The following is a 19,079-nucleotide window of genomic DNA, read 5'->3' as shown; positions in this document are numbered from 1 at the left end:
TTTCCTGGGCCCTTCTCCTGTCGATTCTGAGCGGTGATGTGTCTGAAATGATTTTCTCGTCCACCTAAAACCGCATGATAGGTCAACCTGAATGGGGGCCGCAACCGGTATGGCGCCTGCCGAGCCCGAGGGTGATTGTCACAGGGCGCCACTCTTTTGCTCCATTACAGGGAGAGGTCGTAGGCACTTTTGAGCCAAATTTCTAACTTCTGCGTCGCAATGGGCGACAATTATGGGGTTTCAAAAATGTGACCCTTTAATTGTGTTGTGCTGTGTACGAGGTGCATTCAAGTTCTAAGGCCTCCGATTTTTTTTCTCCGGACTGGAAAGAGATAGAAACATGCGCATTGTTTTAAAATGAGGCCGCATTCATTGTCAATACGTCCCAGAGATGGCAGCACCGTACGGCAGATGGAATTTTACCGCCAGCGGCGAGAATGAGAACTGTTTTAAATACTTAAAATGGCGACGTTTTCCTTATTTGAACAGCGTGCAATCATTCGTTTTCTGAATTTTCGTGGTGTGAAACCAATTGAAATTCATCGACAGTTGAAGGAGACATGTGGTGATGGAGTTATGGATGTGTCGAAAGTGCGTTCGTGGGTGCGACAGTTTAATGAAGGCAGAACATTGTGTGACAACAAACCGAAACAACTTTGGGCTCGCACAAGCCGGTCTGACGACACGATCGAGAAAGTGGAGAGAATTGTTTTGGGGGATCGCCGAATGACTGTTGAACAGATCGCCTCCAGAGTTGGCATTTCTGTGGGTTCTGTGCACACAATCCTGCATGACGACCTGAAAATGCGAAAAGTGTCATCCAGGTGGGTGCCACAAATGCTGATGGATGATCACAAGGCTGCCTGTGTGGCATGTTGCCAAGCAATGTTGACGTGCAACGACAACACGAATGGGACTTTCTTTTCGTCGGTTGTGACAATGGATGAGACATGGATGCCATTTTTCAATCCAGAAACAAAGCGCCAGTCAGCTCAATGGAAGCACACAGATTCTCTGCCACCAAAAAAATTTCGGATAACCGCCGGTGCTGAAAAAATGATGGTGTCCATGTTCTGGGACAGCGAGGGCGTAATCCTTACCCATTGCGTTCCAAAGGGCACTACGGTAACAGGTGCATCCTACGAAAATGTTTTGAAGAACAAATTCCTTCCTGCACTGCAACAAAAACGTCCGGGAAGGGCTGCGCGTGTGCTGTTTCACCGAGACAACGCACCCGCACATCGAGCTAACGTTACGCAACAGTTTCTTCGTGATAACAACTTTGAAGTGATTCCTCAAGCTCCCTACTCACCTGACCTGGCTCCTAGTGACTTTTGGCTTTTTCCAACAATGAAAGACACTCTCCGTGGCCGCACATTCACCAGCCGTGCTGCTATTGCCTCAGCGATTTTCCAGTGGTCAAAACAGACTCCTAAAGAAGCCTTCGCCGCTGCCATGGAATCATGGCGTCAGCGTTGTGAAAAATGTGTACGTCTGCAGGGCGATTACGTCGAGAAGTAACGCCAGTTTCATCGATTTCGGGTGAGTAGTTAATTAGAAAAAAAATCGGAGGCCTTAGAACTTGAATGCACCTCGTATATATGATTCAGAGTTCACATAAATTGTAATCACTGTTTCCTCTAGTTACTAGAACAACCAAATATAATTTTTAATATCCTGACGAATAGAACCTGCAGCTCATTAACGAATGACGTCACCTATCACGTCACTGCTTAAAGCCGACGGGTGATACCGAATGCCCAAGTTGACCTATGACTTGTACCATCTGCTTCCGAAGTGAATGTCACTTATTGAGATGTCTGGCACGGGAGGAGCTTCGGGCTACCTTGTAAAACGATCCACTACTGTAGCTAGATAGCGGTGACCATCAAAATAGCAAAACAGCCCTACTATGACCACATGTATGTGTGAAAATCTTGCCTTCGGTGTTAGAAAATGCGCAATCGTTGAGAAGGCATATCATCCAACTTCACTGCACTGGCGATTGAGACAGGCCATTTGTGAAAACATTGGTCGACTTTATGCAGTGCCGCTTCACTCGCTGAAGGCCAGGGTACCTTCCAACTACTGGTTGTATGCTTAACCGAGTGCAGTGCGGTAAGCGGTTCCCGCTGACTTTCCAACCCCGGAACGTGTCGCCGACAGTTATTTAACACTCCCAACTCTGCAGGTCGTCGGCAAAGGTATATCTTTCACTGCTGCCAAACGTCCAGGAAGCAGTGACAGGCTAGCTGGTGAGACTACATATCTCAAAAACTGGACCTCTTGTTTGTCAAAAACACTCACTGCAGTATTAATGAAAATACAATATAACTGTAGGCGCTGAAAAAGCTGCCGCAGGTGAGTCGCATGCTCCTCAACTGTAGGTGAAAATATAATGATATCATCCATGTAACAGAACAGGAAAGGCAACCCACACAACTCTTCATGCATAAAATGATGCCATGTCCGTGCGACGTTTCTCAGTCCAAAACGCATACATTGATACTGCAAATCCCAAAAGAGGTAATTACAGCAATTTTCTGAACACTCTCTGACACTACCAGAATTTGCAAAAATGACTTTGCACAATAGACCACACTAAACATACGAACATTAGCGACGACACTGTTAAGGGGGGACGTTGATGAAATTGACCAAAAATGGCAATTTTCGATTTATTTTTTGTTAGTACAACTCCTGGACAATAAGTTCCCAAAGTTTCAATGTTGAAATCGCATCCTAAGTGCCTGAAAATTAATTAAAAGTGTGATGCGGCCTCCCTGCCACGTCCACGTTTTGAAGCAGCACTTCAATACCAGCTCAGTGAACAACGATTCTGTGTATTACTTTCAACCAAACGTGTGCGGGATACATCTAGGAGGCCGTGATACATACTCTTTGGTTTTACAGATCATCTTTGGAAGATCCTGCACTTCTCAAAAAGTGTATTCATGGCAAAACCCAAAATCCAAATGTGCCTCTAAATTCACTCATATGGAAACGATGCCCTAAAAGCACATTTGAATCTGCTACAGCTGTCAGAATTGCAACTCATGATGCAGTTATTGTATTTAATTATGGGAATGTCGGGAGGATGAATGTATTAAAAAGAATGGGCTTCAAGATAGGAAATTTTACTCAAGACATCCTGAGAAAAATACGAGGGCAGTTCAATAAGTAATGCAACACATTTTTTTTCTCGGCCAATTTTGGTTGAAAAAACCGGAAATTTCTTGTGGAATATTTTCAAACATTCCCGCTTCGTCTCGTATAGTTTCATTGACTTCCGACAGGTGGCAGCGCTGTACGGAGCTGTTAAAATGGCGTCTGTAACGGATGTGCGTTGCAAACAACGGGCAGGGATCGAGTTTCTTTTGGCGGAAAACCAGGGCATCTCAGATATTCATAGGCGCTTGCAGAATGTCTACGGTGATCTGGCAGTGGACAAAAGCACGGTGAGTCGTTGGGCAAAGCGTGTGTCATCATCGCCGCAAGGTCAAGCAAGACTGTCTGATCTCCCGCGTGCGGGCCGGCCGTGCACAGCAGAATGGCGGAGCTTGCGAACACACTCGTTCGAGATGATCGACGGATCACCATCAAACAACTCAGTGCTCAACTTGACATCTCTGTTGGTAGTGCTGTCACAATTGTTCACCAGTTGGGATATTCAAAGGTTTGTTCCCGCTGGGTCCCTCGTTGTCTAACCGAACACCATAAAGAGCAAAGGAGAACCATCTGTGCGGAATTGCTTGCTCGTCATGTGGCTGAGGGTGACAATTTCTTGTCAAAGATTGTTACAGGCGATGAAACATGGGTTCATCACTTCGAACCTGAAACAAAACGGCAATCAATGGAGTGGCGCCACACCCACTCCCCTACCAAGAAAAAGTTTAAAGCCATACCCTCAGCCGGTAAAGTCATGGTTACAGTCTTCTGGGACGCTGAAGGGGTTATTCTGTTCGATGTCCTTCCCCATGGTGAAACGATCAACTCTGAAGTGTATTGTGCTACTCTTCAGAAATTGAAGAAACGACTTCAGCGTTTTCGTAGGCACAAAAATCTGAACGAACTTCTCCTTCTTCATGACAACGCAAAACCTCACACAAGTCTTCGCACCCGAGAGGAGCTCACAAAACTTCAGTGGACTGTTCTTCCTCATGCACCCTACAGCCCCGATCTCGCACCGTCGGATTTCCATATGTTTGGCCCAATGAAGGACGCAATCCGTGGGAGACACTACGCGGATGATGAAGAAGTTATTGATGCAGTACGACGTTGGCTCCGACATCGACCAGTGGAATGGTACCGTGCAGGCATACAGGCCCTCATTTCAAGGTGGCGTAAGGGCGTAGCATTGAATGGAGATTACGTTGAAAAATAGTGTTGTGTAGCTAAAAGATTGGGGAATAACCTGGTGTATTTCAATGCTGAATAAAACAACCCCTGTTTCAGAAAAAAAATGTGTTGCATTACTTATTGAACTGCCCTCGTAGATTTACAGCGCGTCTCTACAGCTGAAAAGTCAGTTGAAGACCTGGTAAGGGAAAGAAGGCAGGCAACAAGAAACCAGAAGAGAAACCTTGAAGGGAAAGATGACCCAGAGTACAAATGTGGTGCCTTCTGAAGAAGTGACATAAGGAAAAAAGTTAGGTTGAACTTTAAATTGCGGCCGGCGGGAGTGGTCGAGCGGTTCTAGGCGCTACAGTCTGGAAACGCGCGACTGCTACGGTCGCAGGTTCGAATCCTGCCTCGGGCATGGATGTGTGTGGTGTCCTTAGGTTAGTTAGGTTTAAGTAGTTCTAAGTTCTAGGGGACTGATGACCACAGATGTTAAGTCCCATAGTGCTCAGAGCCATTTGCACCATTCTTTTAAAAAATTTCGTTTCCCGTAAAGTTTGTTTTTTAAAGTTTATGTACCTTTTCCTCAGATTCTATGGATGCTAGAATTATGAAATTTTGTGCACAAATTTCTATAAACCTAATAAACGTTGTCTCAAGAGCAAGTTTTGAAATTCTGATTGCAAGCTGAGATATGGGGTAAAGTGCTTGAAATTTTGCATGAATTTAAAATTGTAGTTGTGGAATTATAATTAAAAATTACGAAAATTTTCCTATTAGACCTATTCTAAAAACCTCATGAGAGAAGCTTACAACATATAAAGAGATGTAACAGAGAATTTTTTGTAGAAATCTCTTGAATACTTTCTGGGAAAAAGGAACATACATTATTTTTTGAAAATAAAACTTCAAATTTCATTTTAAAAAAGTTGGATGTATATAATCAAAGGATTTTATATGTAAATGTGTTACTTTCATGTAAAGCGTGGTACAAAATTTCATTGCCATATATCCAAAACTATGTATTTGGTGTATTTTTGAAATAGTTTGTGTTTTTCATCAACGTGAGGCACAGGGTAGCGATCGGGAATCGTGTGGACATTGAGTGCCCTGTAATCCCTGTATAATCGCTAGAAGCCTTCTCTTTTACACACCTTGTGTAGTGAAGATGGCCAAGGACTATCTGGTGTAGTCACAATACCTGATTTCAACAGCTCTTCGAACCCAGCTCCCGCTGCTGGCAGCATGTGAGAGGGAAGCCTACCCAGATGGGCTGCAACGGGTTGGTCAGATATTGTGCAGATACGGTGCACTGCCGAGTGGCGACACTTTCCGTCAGTGGCGGCCAGATGGGTGAACGCTGGAAAATCTTGAAGAATGTGGCCAAAAACGTTTCCGTCATTTTCGCTACTGGCCATTAAAATTGCTACACCACGAAGATGACGTGCTACAGACGCGAAATGTAACCAATAGGAAGAAGATGCTGTGATATGCAACACACCTACAACGTGCTGATATGAGGAAAGTTTCCAACCGATTTCTCATACACAAACAGCAGTTGACAGGCGTTGCCAGGTGAAACGTTGTTGTGATGCTTCGTGTAAGGAGGAGAAATGCGTACCATCACGTTTCTGACTTTGATAATGGTCAGATTGTAGTCTATCGCGATTGCTGTTTATCGTATCGCGACATTGCTGCTCGCGTTGGTCGAGATCCAATGACTGTTAGCAGAATACGGAATAGGTGGGTTCAGGAGGGTAATACGGAACGCGGTACTGGATCCCAACGGCCTCGTATCACTAGCAGTCGAGATGACAGGCATCTTATCCGCGTGGCTGTAACGGATCGTGCAGCCACGTCTCGATTCCTGAGTCAACAGATGGGGACGTTTGCGAGACAACAACCATCTGCACGAACAGTTCGACGACGTTTGCAGCAGCATGGACTATCAGCTCGGAGACCATGGCTGCGGTTACCCTTGACGCTGCATCACAGACAGGAGCGCCTGCGATGGTGTACTCAACGACGAACCTGGGTGCACGAACGGTAAAACGTTATTTTTTCGGATGAATCCAGGTTCTGTTTACAGCATCGTGATGGTCGCATCCGTGTTTGGCGACATCGCGGTGAACGCACATTGGAAGCGTGTATTCGTCATCGCCATACTGGCGTATCACCCGGCGTGATGGTATGGGTTGCCATTGGTTACACGTCTCGGTCACCTCTTGTTCGCATTGACGGCACTTTGAACAGTGGACGTTACATTCCATATGTGTTGGGACCCGTGGCTTTACCCCTCATTCGATCCCCGCGAAACCCTACATTTCTGCAGGATAATGCACGACCGCATGTTGCACGTCCTGTACGGGCCTTTCTGGATACAGAAAATGTTCGACTGCTGCCCTGGCCAGCACATTCTCCAGACCTCTCACCAATTGAAAACGCCTGGTCAATGGTGGCCGAGCAACTGTCTAGTCACAATACGCCAGTCACTACTCTTGATGAACTGTGGTATCGTGTTGAAGCTGCATGGGCAGCTGTACCTGTACACGCCATCCAAGCTCTGTTTGACTCAATGCCCAGGCGTATCAAGGCCGTTATTACGGCCAGAGGTGGTTGTTCTGGGTACTGATTTCTCAGGATCTATGCACCCAAATTGCTTGAAAATGTAATCACTTGTCAGTTCTAGTATAATATATTTGTCCAATGAATACCCGTTTATCATCTGCATTTCTTCTTGGTGTAGCAATTTCAACTGCCAGTAGTGTAGTTTATTAACTGTTTCTGTCGGCCAGAAAACTTTCGGACCGGCGGTTAGCATCATGTGAGACACACCTGGGTGGTTTCCACACTGTTGCATGTGCACAATCGACTCTTAATTTACCAGCATAGATGAGACGGTTGACAGGTTGTCACTGCGACTCACTGTGATTAAACGACAGTTGACTAAATCTGTCGATAGATGAAAACGAGACAAAAAATCCGCACCGAGTATAGGGTCGGCGACACTGGCGACAATAATACCCAAGTAGGCTCAAACTGAAGATCCAAATCCAATGCTGTTCTCGGTTCACCATAACTTTCAGTGCACGAATCGCTTGCTGCCCTAAACATAAGTTGTTTCGGTGTGGCAGGTACAACACTCAACCATTTGGGGTATACACTTACTTCAGACCTTCAATCTACAACGAAATTTGTACCGGAGATGCGATCCTACACGGTGTCACGCCTACAGCGATGCGTTTGCACGCTGCCTTTTATCGTTCAGTTGCAAAAGCACACATTGTTGATGTCGAACGTCGGTGTCCTCTAATGTCCATCTACGGCATTTGGGTAACAGCAGCGAGTGGTGCAATGGCGAATCCCATCTCCAAAACACCTGTGATACCAGGACCATTGCCGGCCGGAGTGGTCGTGCGGTTCTAGGCACTACAGTCTGGAACCGAGCGACCGCTACGGTCGCAGGTTCGAATCCTGCCTCGGGCATGGATGTGTGTGATGTCCTTAGGTTAGGTTTAATTAGTTCTAAGTTCTAGGCGACTGATGACCTCAGAAGTTAAGTCGCTTAGTGCTCAGAGCCATTTGAACCAGGACCATTGATCAGTAGTGATACCAGATCTACGCCGATCATCTTTCCAGCACCCTGTCCGCTGATCAGGAGTACGCTTAGAGCGCGTTGGAATTTGTGCTGCTGTGCCGATAGCTTCAAGTTCAGGCACGCGATTTGATATTCTAACTGCTTCACTGTTTGCTCCTGCACTGGCGCATCTGCGCTCGTCAGACTCGTTTCGGTACAAGTGGCGGCGCTTGCTGCTTTGAAGCTCGTTCCGCGACCGTTGGCAGTCTTACTCTCAGGTTTGTTGTTCGCTACTGCATCAGCGTTCTCTGCCAACACCTGCTACAGCAGACCTTGACGTGATACCACGACTGTGTGAGTACTAACAGGTGACTTGCAAAGCCATAACACGCATAGCGACTGTTCAAGCACCATATCAGGGCCAGCTAAAGCGCGGGAAGTTCGGAACATTTCAGATGGAGAGATGTTGTCTACCTGCACGTCGTTACATGCTTTCCGTAGCTGAAGCTCTGGTTGACAATGTATAGCGTCGTAAGAGCGCCTCCTTTAGTGACATACGAGGTCTGTCTAAAATATTCCGGAACATTCGTAATTTCGCGCCAATGGCGTGCTGGTGCGAAATGCTGTTATCCCAGCACGCGCCTATGTTTAATGTGTAACTGCCGGAAGTTTCATTGTTGTATGTCTGTTCGTCTTTGTTCGGTGCTGTATTGAGTAGAGCGTTGTGTCTCACAGTTTGCGAATTTCGATAAGGCAAAGTTAGAGGAGCAACGAATTTTTTCATATGCATACAGAGGCATCCTTCTTCAGGAGTCACCGGGCCCGGGCCTTTAGGATAGACAGTCTGTCGCACTGACCACTTCTTTTTTTTTTTTTTTTCATTTTGTGCATTGTTGATCGTTGTGTTCGGTCGTTGCGGACGTCGCAAGACATCCTGTTCAAGTTCGGTGGTTGATCCTTCCACTCAGTTTTTTATTACAGAACCACTCACCTACCCGGTGCGGACGTCCTGCCAATAAAACGCAGTCTTTGGTTAGCCTTCCCCACAACATTTTCAATGTGTTCCTTCCAATTTAAGTTGTTCGTAATTTTAATTCCTAGGTATTCAGTTGAATTTACGGCCTTTAGATTTGACTGATTTATCGTGTAACCGAAGTTTAACGGATTCCTTTTAACACTCATGCGGATGACCTCACACTTTTCGTTATTTAGGTTCAACTGCTAGTTTTCGCACCATTCGGATATCTTTCTGGATCATTTTGCAATTTGTTTTGATCTTCTGATGACTTTATTAGTCGATAAATGACAGCATCATCTGCAAACAACCTCAGACGGCTGCTCAGATTGTCTCCCAAATCGTTTATATAGATAAGGAACAACAAAGGGCCTATAACATTACCTTGGGGAACGCCAGAAATCACTTCTATTTTACTCGATGACTTTCCGTCAGTTACTACGAATTGTGACCTCTCTGACAGGAAATCACGAACCCAGGCAAATAACTGAGACGATATTCCATAAATACGCAATTTCACTACGAGCCGCTTGTGTGGTACAGTGTCATAAGCCTTCCGGAAATGCAGAAATACGGAATTAATCTGAAATCCCTAGTCAATAGCACTCAATACTTCATGCGAATAAAGAGCTAGTTGTGTTTCACAAGAACGATGTTTTCTAAATTCATGTTGACTATGTGTCAATAGACCCCTACTGACCCCCCCCCCCCCCCTTTCCCCCGGTTGATACGCTGTTGCTGGTGATGAGACGTGGATCTACGGTTATGATGTTGGACCAGGGTTCAGTCTTCACAGTTGGGTCGGGAAAGGTTCTCCAAGACCAAAAAAAAGCTCGTCAGGTCAGATCATATGACAAAACCATGCTGGGAGTTTTGTTTGACTTTGAAGGGTTAGTTTATCATGAATTAGTGCAACAGTGACAGACTGTTAATCGATGTTACTATCGAGACGTGTTGCGACGTCTGCGAAAAAATGTGAAAAGGAAACGGCCTGAAATGTGGCGAGGCGATTCATTGCTCTTGCATCACGACAACGCACCCGCACATTCATCCCTGTTGACTCGTGACTATTGCAAAAATGGTTCAAATGGCGCTGAGCACAATGGGACTTAACGTCGGTGGTCATCAGTCCCCTAGAACTTAGAACCACTTCAACCTAACTAACCCAAGGACATCACACACATCAATGCCCGCGGCAGGGTTCGAACCTGCAACCATAGCAGTCGCGCGGTTCCGGACTGAAGCGTCTAGAACCGCTCGGCCACCGCGGCCGGCGACTATTGCATAAAAAACAAAATCACTGCGCTGCCTCATCGTCCGTACTCTCGATACCTGGTCCCTGCGGACTTGTTTTATTTCCACAGTTGAATACCCGTTGAAAGGACGAAGAAAACGGCTGACGAGATAAAAGAAAATTCGCAGAAGGCACTGCGTGCAATCCAGCAAGTGGCGTACCAAGATTGCTTCGGGAAGTGGAAACGGCATTGTATCAATTGTAGAGGATAGGATTTCGAAGGGGACCATGCACAATAAGTAAAAGATAAGCGTAGAAAAATCCTGTGGACAAAGTACCGCAATTTTTTGAACAGACCTCGTATAGCAACATTGCGTCTTCTAACACTGCTCCTTCTAAAAGTGCAGCCGCGATTATGTGCTCGTCGTCGTTGTTCCACGCTCAGTCAGTGTTGTTGAAAGATGCATTCTATGTGCGAGAACCACGTCGGTGGGCGATTAGACCAGAACAGCGTAAGTTTGACATGACCAAAACGTCTAGCCGATTTATGTTGATTTGTGCAGTAACAGTAGAAGAAATGTCACTTAACAGTAGAAGAAATGTTGTCGTTGATTACTTTATAGATAATGCTGGCAAAGTACCATGGCAAGACAAATGTATCCAAGTCCGGTCGGTAACAATTGTAGTGAACACTGAGTCAAATTATTCCCGAACGTGAAAGACTGTTCAGTTTATTTCTCTATTAAAATGTGTGAAATTACGAATTTTGAGGCTGCGATACAATAATGCATTGGTTACACTGAACCGGATGAAGTTAATAGAATTTATTTTAAACCGTTGTTGTTAACTGAAGAATTATTCATTCAGAGCTAGAAAGCAAAGTAGTTCTGCTTAACGCTATTTTAAGCTTCAAATGGCCACATTCGGGCAAAAACGCCACCTTAAGAACTCAAACAGAATTTTGTCTCCTCAATCGGTTTCGCAGCAAAAAACTTTACACATACTTGAAACCATGCCATTTTCTTCTTAATCCTATCACGACACTCCTTGCGAGACATGTCCCATATTTTAGAGTATTTTTTTCATCATTTCAGTGAACAATTGCACGCCCAAACCGTCTGCATTCATACTGCTTGGGTTGCGAACACGTGTGTACCGACATAATCACATATAGCGGCTGCTGGCGATCGGCGAGATAGCTGTGATGCAGCAGTGGGTTGGGGAGCATAATTCACTCGCCCATATTAAATCGTTCGTGTGCATCGAGCTTTAAGCGGCTCGAGTGCCAGTGGTATGAAAGAAGCTATTTTGTATAGGACGATTTTGGATTCAGCTGCTGTCACCAGCAGAAAACGAGTATGTAATGCAGTAAGTGAAAGACTTTCCATTTTTCGGTAGCATTTATTTTCAATGTGTGTATATAGTCTTCCAATGATATTACAGTGTAGTGTGCGCCCTGCGCAAACATCACTGAAATTCGTAGTTCCCGCCAAAGTTCTGTTCGTGTCGTAAATGCGGAGCTGTATTTGTACGTTTGGGACTAGAAGGCAGTCACGTTTGACGGTGGGTATATTTATTTTTGTAAGTTTGTGCTGTATACTAACATTGGTGCGGTACAAAAAAGTATAGCATGGCCCCCTGCCTAAATATGAGACGTCATACCCCGAAGTGTTCCACATTTGACTTCAGAAAAGGTTATGTGACTTATGGCAAAATTCACCTTCTAATTCTGATCCTGTTAAAGCCACTTCACATATCGGTACGCTCATAAGACCTGAACGCATGAAGGTTTGTCACAGAGTAATGCACCTTATTTATTACCTCGTAAAATACTGGAAACGGTGTAAGGAACACAGTCTAACACTGTGGTAAGAAATCCGCTTCATCTACACTCGACGACATGGTTCGTCTACAGGTGGCAGCACGAAGCATTGGTATTTGAGGAACGGACGCAATTGATGATCGCTAATGACAAGGCGCTGTGATAGAATACTTGAGGGCCAAAAGCGAAATACATATTCAGATCCGTGCAAATCTGAAGAATACATTTGCGCATGTTGTACAAAGTTTTCTCACAGTTAGACTCTGGGTTTTGTTGCAGTATGGAACTGCCATTGGCTGAGTTGAAGGGCAATTCAATGCTCTGGTAAGTGCCACATATCCAGGTGCGGTATGTGTAGGAGAAAAAAAAATTAATAGAAATGCTGGACCAGGAATAATGTCTAGATCCAAAAGCTCAGGGATAAGACTTAAGAAAAGTAGCCACAGTCATATACAAACGGAGAGAGATAATTACTTTGTTGCAAGTGAACAATTGCAATATTAGAAATAAAATCATAGTTTAGAGAATTTTTGTAATATTGAGAACGTATCTGAACATTCAAGAAGAATGTAGTAATCTTCTAAAGAAGGCAGGTGCGGACAGGTGTGAATATTACCACCACCAGTTTATTAGGACTGTTTCATGTTTGGAAAATGTTACCAAGAATTTTTTACAGAAGACTGGTGAGACTGATAGAACTGAACACCAGGAAAGATCAGTTTGCATTCGAAAAAAATCTAGGAACATATGAGAAGATTCCATTGCTTGAAAAAGACAAATTCACATTTGTAGTATTTCTAGATTTAGAGAACTGTTGACTGCAATTCCTTCTTCGAAATTATGAAGGTAGCAGCGTTTAAGATTGGAAGCAAAAATTTATCCACAGAAACCAGACTGTAGTAATAGCAGTTGAGGGACATGGAGGCGGAGCAGTATCATACCAGTAGTTGAGAAGGAAGCAAGACAAGTTTATAGATCATCCCTCATGTTAGTCAATCTGTTGCACTGAGTATGCCATAAAGTAAATCGTACACAATTTGAAAAGGAATTGGTTCATGGAAAAGAAATAGAAGCTTTGAGTTTTGTTGATAACATAATCCTATTAGAAGACGGCAAAGCACTTGGAAGATTAGTTGAATGGAATAGATAATGTTTTGAAAATATGTTATGAAATGAACATCAGCAGAAGTAAAACAAGGATAATGGCCTGTAGTCAGATAAAATCAGGCAGTGCTTAGGGGATTAAATTAGGAAATGAGCCAGTAAAAGTAATAGGCAAGTTTTGCCATTTCACAGAAAAATAGAATTAATAGCAGAAGTAAGGGGGATGTACAATGCATACTGACAATAGCAAGAAAAGTATTTCTGAAAAAGAGTAATATTTTAACTTGTAATAGACTGGTAATTTTAGTGTTAGGAAGTACTTAATAAAAGAATGTGTTTTGTGTGTAGCCTTTTACAGAAGTGAATTGTGGTTGGTAAACTGTACTGATGAGAAGCAGCTAGAAGCTTTAGAAATGTGGTCCTACAAGGGAATGCTGAAGATTAGATTGGTAGATCAGATAACTAATGGATAGGTACTGATTTGATTCAGTGAGAAAAGAAATTTGTGGCTCAACTTGATGGAAAAAGGAATCAAGTGATAGGACATGTCCTGAGGCATCAAGGAATAGGGAAATATAGGGTTGGGGGGGGGGGGGGGGGAGTAAAATTTGTAGAGGAAGATAAGGCTAAAGTTAACAGGTTCAGATGCATTAAGGTTGCAGTGGTTACGTAGAGATGAAGAGGCTTGCACAGGATGGGCTATCGTGGAGAGATCTGCCAAACCTCTTGTCAGACTGAAGACAACAATATCTGAACATTGGTTGGCAGAAAAAGGAGCAGACATTTGTGTTCCTTGAAAGTATTTTATGGCAGAGAAAGAAGGATGGTGCTGGAATTTTTGTTAAAGAGGGAGTGAACATGTCAAAAATTGGTTGTTTCAGTACAATACATTATTCAGAGCAAGATGGAGAACTTTATTGTGTAAGACTGTTAGACAATAACATAATAGTCAGTTTGTATAGGTCTCCAGTGGTGTATTTCTTGATTCAGTTGACTAGAGGTGCCATATGTGGTACTTCCAGTGTTGAAATGCCAAAGACAAATGAGCAGATCACAAGCACTATTTTGAACATTTTAAGATCCTTAAATTTATGTTGTACAAACAGTGATGACTGTATTAATAATGTTATTAACCTCTCACTGTTATTTCAAAAAAGGGATGTCCCTACAATTCCTGTAACAGATGTACCATATCACACAGTTAATCTAGGAAGATAGGAAGATTAATAGCCTGTTCTTGTATAACATGGGGATTATACCATGCCCAGTACACACAGTCATGGCAGTTGATCCATCCATTCAGTTTAAATGTCACCTCATCATACCAAACAGTGACATCACTCAGCTGCTCATTATTGCATATCCATTCACAAAATTTGAGGTGCCTATCTGGATAATCCTCATTCATGGTATGAAGCAACCTGCAGATGTACAGTTTCCACTTCGCTTGCTTTAAAATGCAGTGAACACTTGATTTTCTTACACCTGATTCATGTACAATTTACCATATTGACTTCATTGAGGATCTTGAGGAAACTTGTACCATTGCATCCACTCCTCTTTCATCTCAAATTTGTCACATAATTTCATTATTCTTACATGTGATGACAGTGCAGTATCAAACTCTGCTCACTTGTTTCATGTTTTCAGTTTTCCAGTAACACTTTAAAACCTATTTTCTTTGCTCCAAGAACAAGTTACTAGTCCTTTGTTACGTATGTGTAGTTACTGGCAACTGAAAATAAAAGAAAAAAATGAATGACTACACTCACTAGTTCATGAGAGCACCATATAATTACAATTGTATCAGTTTTTCATTAATACCTTCTAAGTTATTGAAGTCCAAACAGTGTAAACCCCTTTGTGGGACACCTTGTACATATTCACCTATTATATTATTTACTTTATCAGTGGAGACACACTCTCTTAAGAAATTTGAAATTTTGCTCTACTGTAACTGTCTACTACATTATTCTGTACTTTATGAAGTATGGCAGTACCTTTTAAGATTTTTGGAATATTTAAGAATTTTCCTGTGCTGTACTTACGTACATTATTTGATTTCAAGTGGTTGCTACAATTGCTAACCTCACAACATCATGTTCCACATGCTGGACAAAACTCACATACCTTATAATGACCTTTATTAATGACAGAGCCTGTCTCATATCTGAATGATCAATGGCAATAAAGTACCATGAGTTTGGTTCCTGATCCAAAGAAAAAGTGTTCAGTCCTGCTGGATTTTTTGGAGAAGGGATGAACATACAGTTTGGTGGATATTGTCATCCTTTTGAAGAAACTAAAGATATTTCTACACCAAGTTCACTCTTAAAAATCTCTGATGTTTTCATATGAATGTACAAGACTATGCACGAGTGTGCAAAGCACTGCTGACGTTTCAAAACTTAGATGGGAATGCCACTAAAAGTAGGTTATCACAGTCAAGACTTTGAAGATAAGAAACTGAAAAAAATTCCATATACAGACATAATTGGGGAACAGATGCAGAACTTCTATGTGCCATTGACCGAATATCGATGAAGATTGTTGAAATGCACATAGACCATATTGAAAACTAAACAGTTATTCAGTTCACAAAGGTTGTGACGATATGATGTGTAAATGTCTCTTTGTTTACTTGTGAATTAAACATGAAGTAAATTAGGTGGTTTGCTTTCTGACTAACACATTTACAATAGTTCAAAAACGCTAACACTTTCTGTCCCTACATCTAGGAGTGATGCCCAGACAGTGGTATAATTTTAACCCTCCTCTACTACAGTGGTTTCAGATCACACATATACTACTGTTGGGTTGGATCCGACCAAGGGGGGGGGATAAGTGAAGAAGTATTAGTGTTTGTACTTTATCGATGTAAGCGGGTCAATGGTTTCCCCACGACTGATGAGGAGGTGCCCTTGGATGACAGCATGGAGTGCCCTCTAAGTTAGCCGTGGCATGAAATATAACATTGAACTGGGTCACATGTGACCTACCGTAATAGAGGAGGGTTAAGTTTCCTTACCAAGGAGCAGCAGCTGCTACAAAGGGTGGACCCATGGTGGATAGTGAAACGTTCTTCACTGTTTTCTGTTTTTATACTACAGTGATCACTTGAGAAAATACTCGGCACTCCAATACTCATCTATTTACTTTTTCTGTCAAAATGTAAGCATTTTTCAAAGGCAAAAGTTCTTTTTCATCTGAACAGCCTTGTCATTTGAGAAACCCTTGTGGCCTATGTATGGCACATTAAGACACACTTACTACTGTTTTCTGAGCTTAATTAGCATGTTATGCTATAGCATTTCATGTTGTATCAGAAAATGAAATGTTTAGGTAATGTCCTGTCAACAGAGTCTGACTATCTCTAATGGGTACCTTATTCTTGTCATTTTTATTTGTCTGCAGAGCTTAGGATTGCTCCACTATCATTGATATAGATGCAAGAGATACTGTCTCATAAGCTTTTCTGTATTCACTTTTACTACAGTATTTCGATGACTTATTTTTCTAATTTTTGTCCTTTAACCAATAAAGACCTAGGATTCTGTAACTTAATTCCTGTGGAACAGATACTGGTGTATCATAGTTACAGTAGTTACAGTGGAATAGGATATCCTCTGTTATGGACAGTATGGTGGCTTGTGGAGTATGTAGATGTAGATGTATTTAAGAAACTGTGAGATGAGTTTTTCCCAATTCTTCACTTAGTGACAAGCAGAACCACCCACAGCCAGCCCTCTACTACCTCTACAACTGACTGTCTTTAGGTGAGATTCAAAATTTTATCTCTTGAGAAACACCAGTAACAACATTTCTTTTTATACCGTAATCAGATCTTTTCCAGAACACAGGAAAGTGATAGTTTGTTGTAGGGCTCAATGTCCTCCTTTAAACTGTCATCACCATTTTGACTGGCTTTGCTCCTATCCTCCATCTGTTCTTATCTTGCATCAATCTTTTCCGTCTGTACAAGTATTACAGGCAGTGCTGTACTGAGAGGTCGGTAAGCTAGGCCCTCGCCAAGGGTGAAGCCACAGAGAAGATGCAAAAACTGACAAAAAAACTGAAAAGAAAGACAATTCAAGAATTTTCCAGGAAAGGTATGAGAGTTCTCCTACCACTTGTGCTCCTCTCTTTTGCATACAGTAAGAAGCATTTCCCTCAGCCTGCAGCCGTAAAGGTAGGCTGTTGCCATAGTGCCATTTCTATAGTGTCATTTTGTCCAGATACGAAGATAAAGAAATTACTACTACTAACATTGTGTGACAACACTGTACTCAGGTTACAAAGCTACATACCCAGCTCATTCATTTCAGCTGTGGGATTCTTGCTGATGCTTCACTGTGGTGTTGTAAGATCTCAGAGGTCAGTGAGTGGGTAATGAAGCAATTTTCTGCTTCACTATGGTATTATAGGATCTCAGATATCAGTGAGCAGGTAATGAAGCAAACATGTTATTTGGACGAAGGCTTCCAATTTTTGCCGATTTTTGCTGACTAAAGACTGGAGGAAGATGCGATGGACTGGGAAGTGAACAAAATAGGCAGAGAGGATATGTGATTTACTTGCCCCTCTAGGCAGTATGTTTACTGCTCCCAAGTTTCGGTTGTTATGATTATTGTGCAGTAAAAGAATGTAAGAATAAGCCTTTTGTGGCTGATTAGTAATATTATGGGAGAAGTTAATTATTGTGTACATAGACAGCTATACTTTGTTTATCTAAGTTAAAAGAAGTGAAAGCAGACTGTCAAATTTAGCTGTGTTGCCTAGAGAATACTTCACAGCAGCTAAACTTGACTTCATTAAGAGTTTCCTTTGCTCAGAGCAAAGAAATGCAAAGTAAAACAATAATAAAAACACAGTTTCTGGAAAGGGATATTTTTTGAACTCTTAATTGTAGATCTTTTTTCTTTTATTTGTAATTAATAATTTATGCACCATTATTAATTTATGAGGAACAAATTAAATCTTTTCTTTATTACACATCATATTAAAATTAATACACTGTAGCTGCCAAAACAATAAGAGATCTTTTCTTATATTTTTTATTTTTTTATAAAGTTTATATGATTTTTTGTGTATTTATATGATACATTTAATTTGTTGTTTGCAGTATGTTTCATCAGTATATTTCATTTAAGTGATATTTTCAATAATGTTCCATTTTTAGCAAGCTTACTTAGAAAATTTTAAAATCCACGTAGAAAAAAAATTTAAAAAGATATTTTTGTGAGGAGGGCGGGGTGGGGGGTGAGGAGTGGGGGAGGAGTGCAGATTTGTTTCAAATTACACTTCTATGACAAAAGTCATGGGATAGCAATGTGCACATATACAGAAGGTGGTAGTGTTGCGTACACAATGTATAAAAGGGCAGTGCGTTGGCGGAGCTGTCATTTGTCAGGTGCTACATGTGAAAAGGTTTCCAATGTAATTGGGGCTGCACAATGGGAAGTAACGGACTTTGAGCTCGGAATGGTAGCTGGAGCTAGTTGTATGGGACATTCAGTTTTGGAAATCATTAGGGAATTCATTATTCTAAGATCCACAGTGTCAGGAGTGTGCCGGAAATACCACATTTCAGGTATTATGTCTCACCATGGACAACACGGCTGACCACCTTCACTTAATGACCAAGAGCAGCAGCATTTGCATAGAGTTATCACTGGTAACAGACAAGCAACACTGTGTGAAGTAACTACAGAAATCAATGTGGGATGTATGACAAGCATATCATGTGGTGGAATTTGGCATTAGTGGGCTGTAGCAGCAGACGACCAATGAAAGTGCCTTTGCTAACAGCAGGAGATAGATTGCCTGCACTACCTTTCCTGGGCTTGTGACCATAATGGTTGGGCCCTAGACGACTGGAAAACTGTCGCCTGGTCAGATGAGTACCAATTTCAGTTGGTAAGCACTGATAGTAGAGTTCAAGTGTGGCACAGACCTCCTAATTACATTGTTCGGCAGTCCAAAAAAA

This window comes from Schistocerca nitens, chromosome 3, assembly GCF_023898315.1.
Source record: "Schistocerca nitens isolate TAMUIC-IGC-003100 chromosome 3, iqSchNite1.1, whole genome shotgun sequence".
Taxonomy (NCBI): domain Eukaryota; kingdom Metazoa; phylum Arthropoda; class Insecta; order Orthoptera; family Acrididae; genus Schistocerca; species Schistocerca nitens.
The sequence above is the reverse complement of the archived record's forward strand: the minus strand, read 5'-3'. Positions refer to the sequence as shown.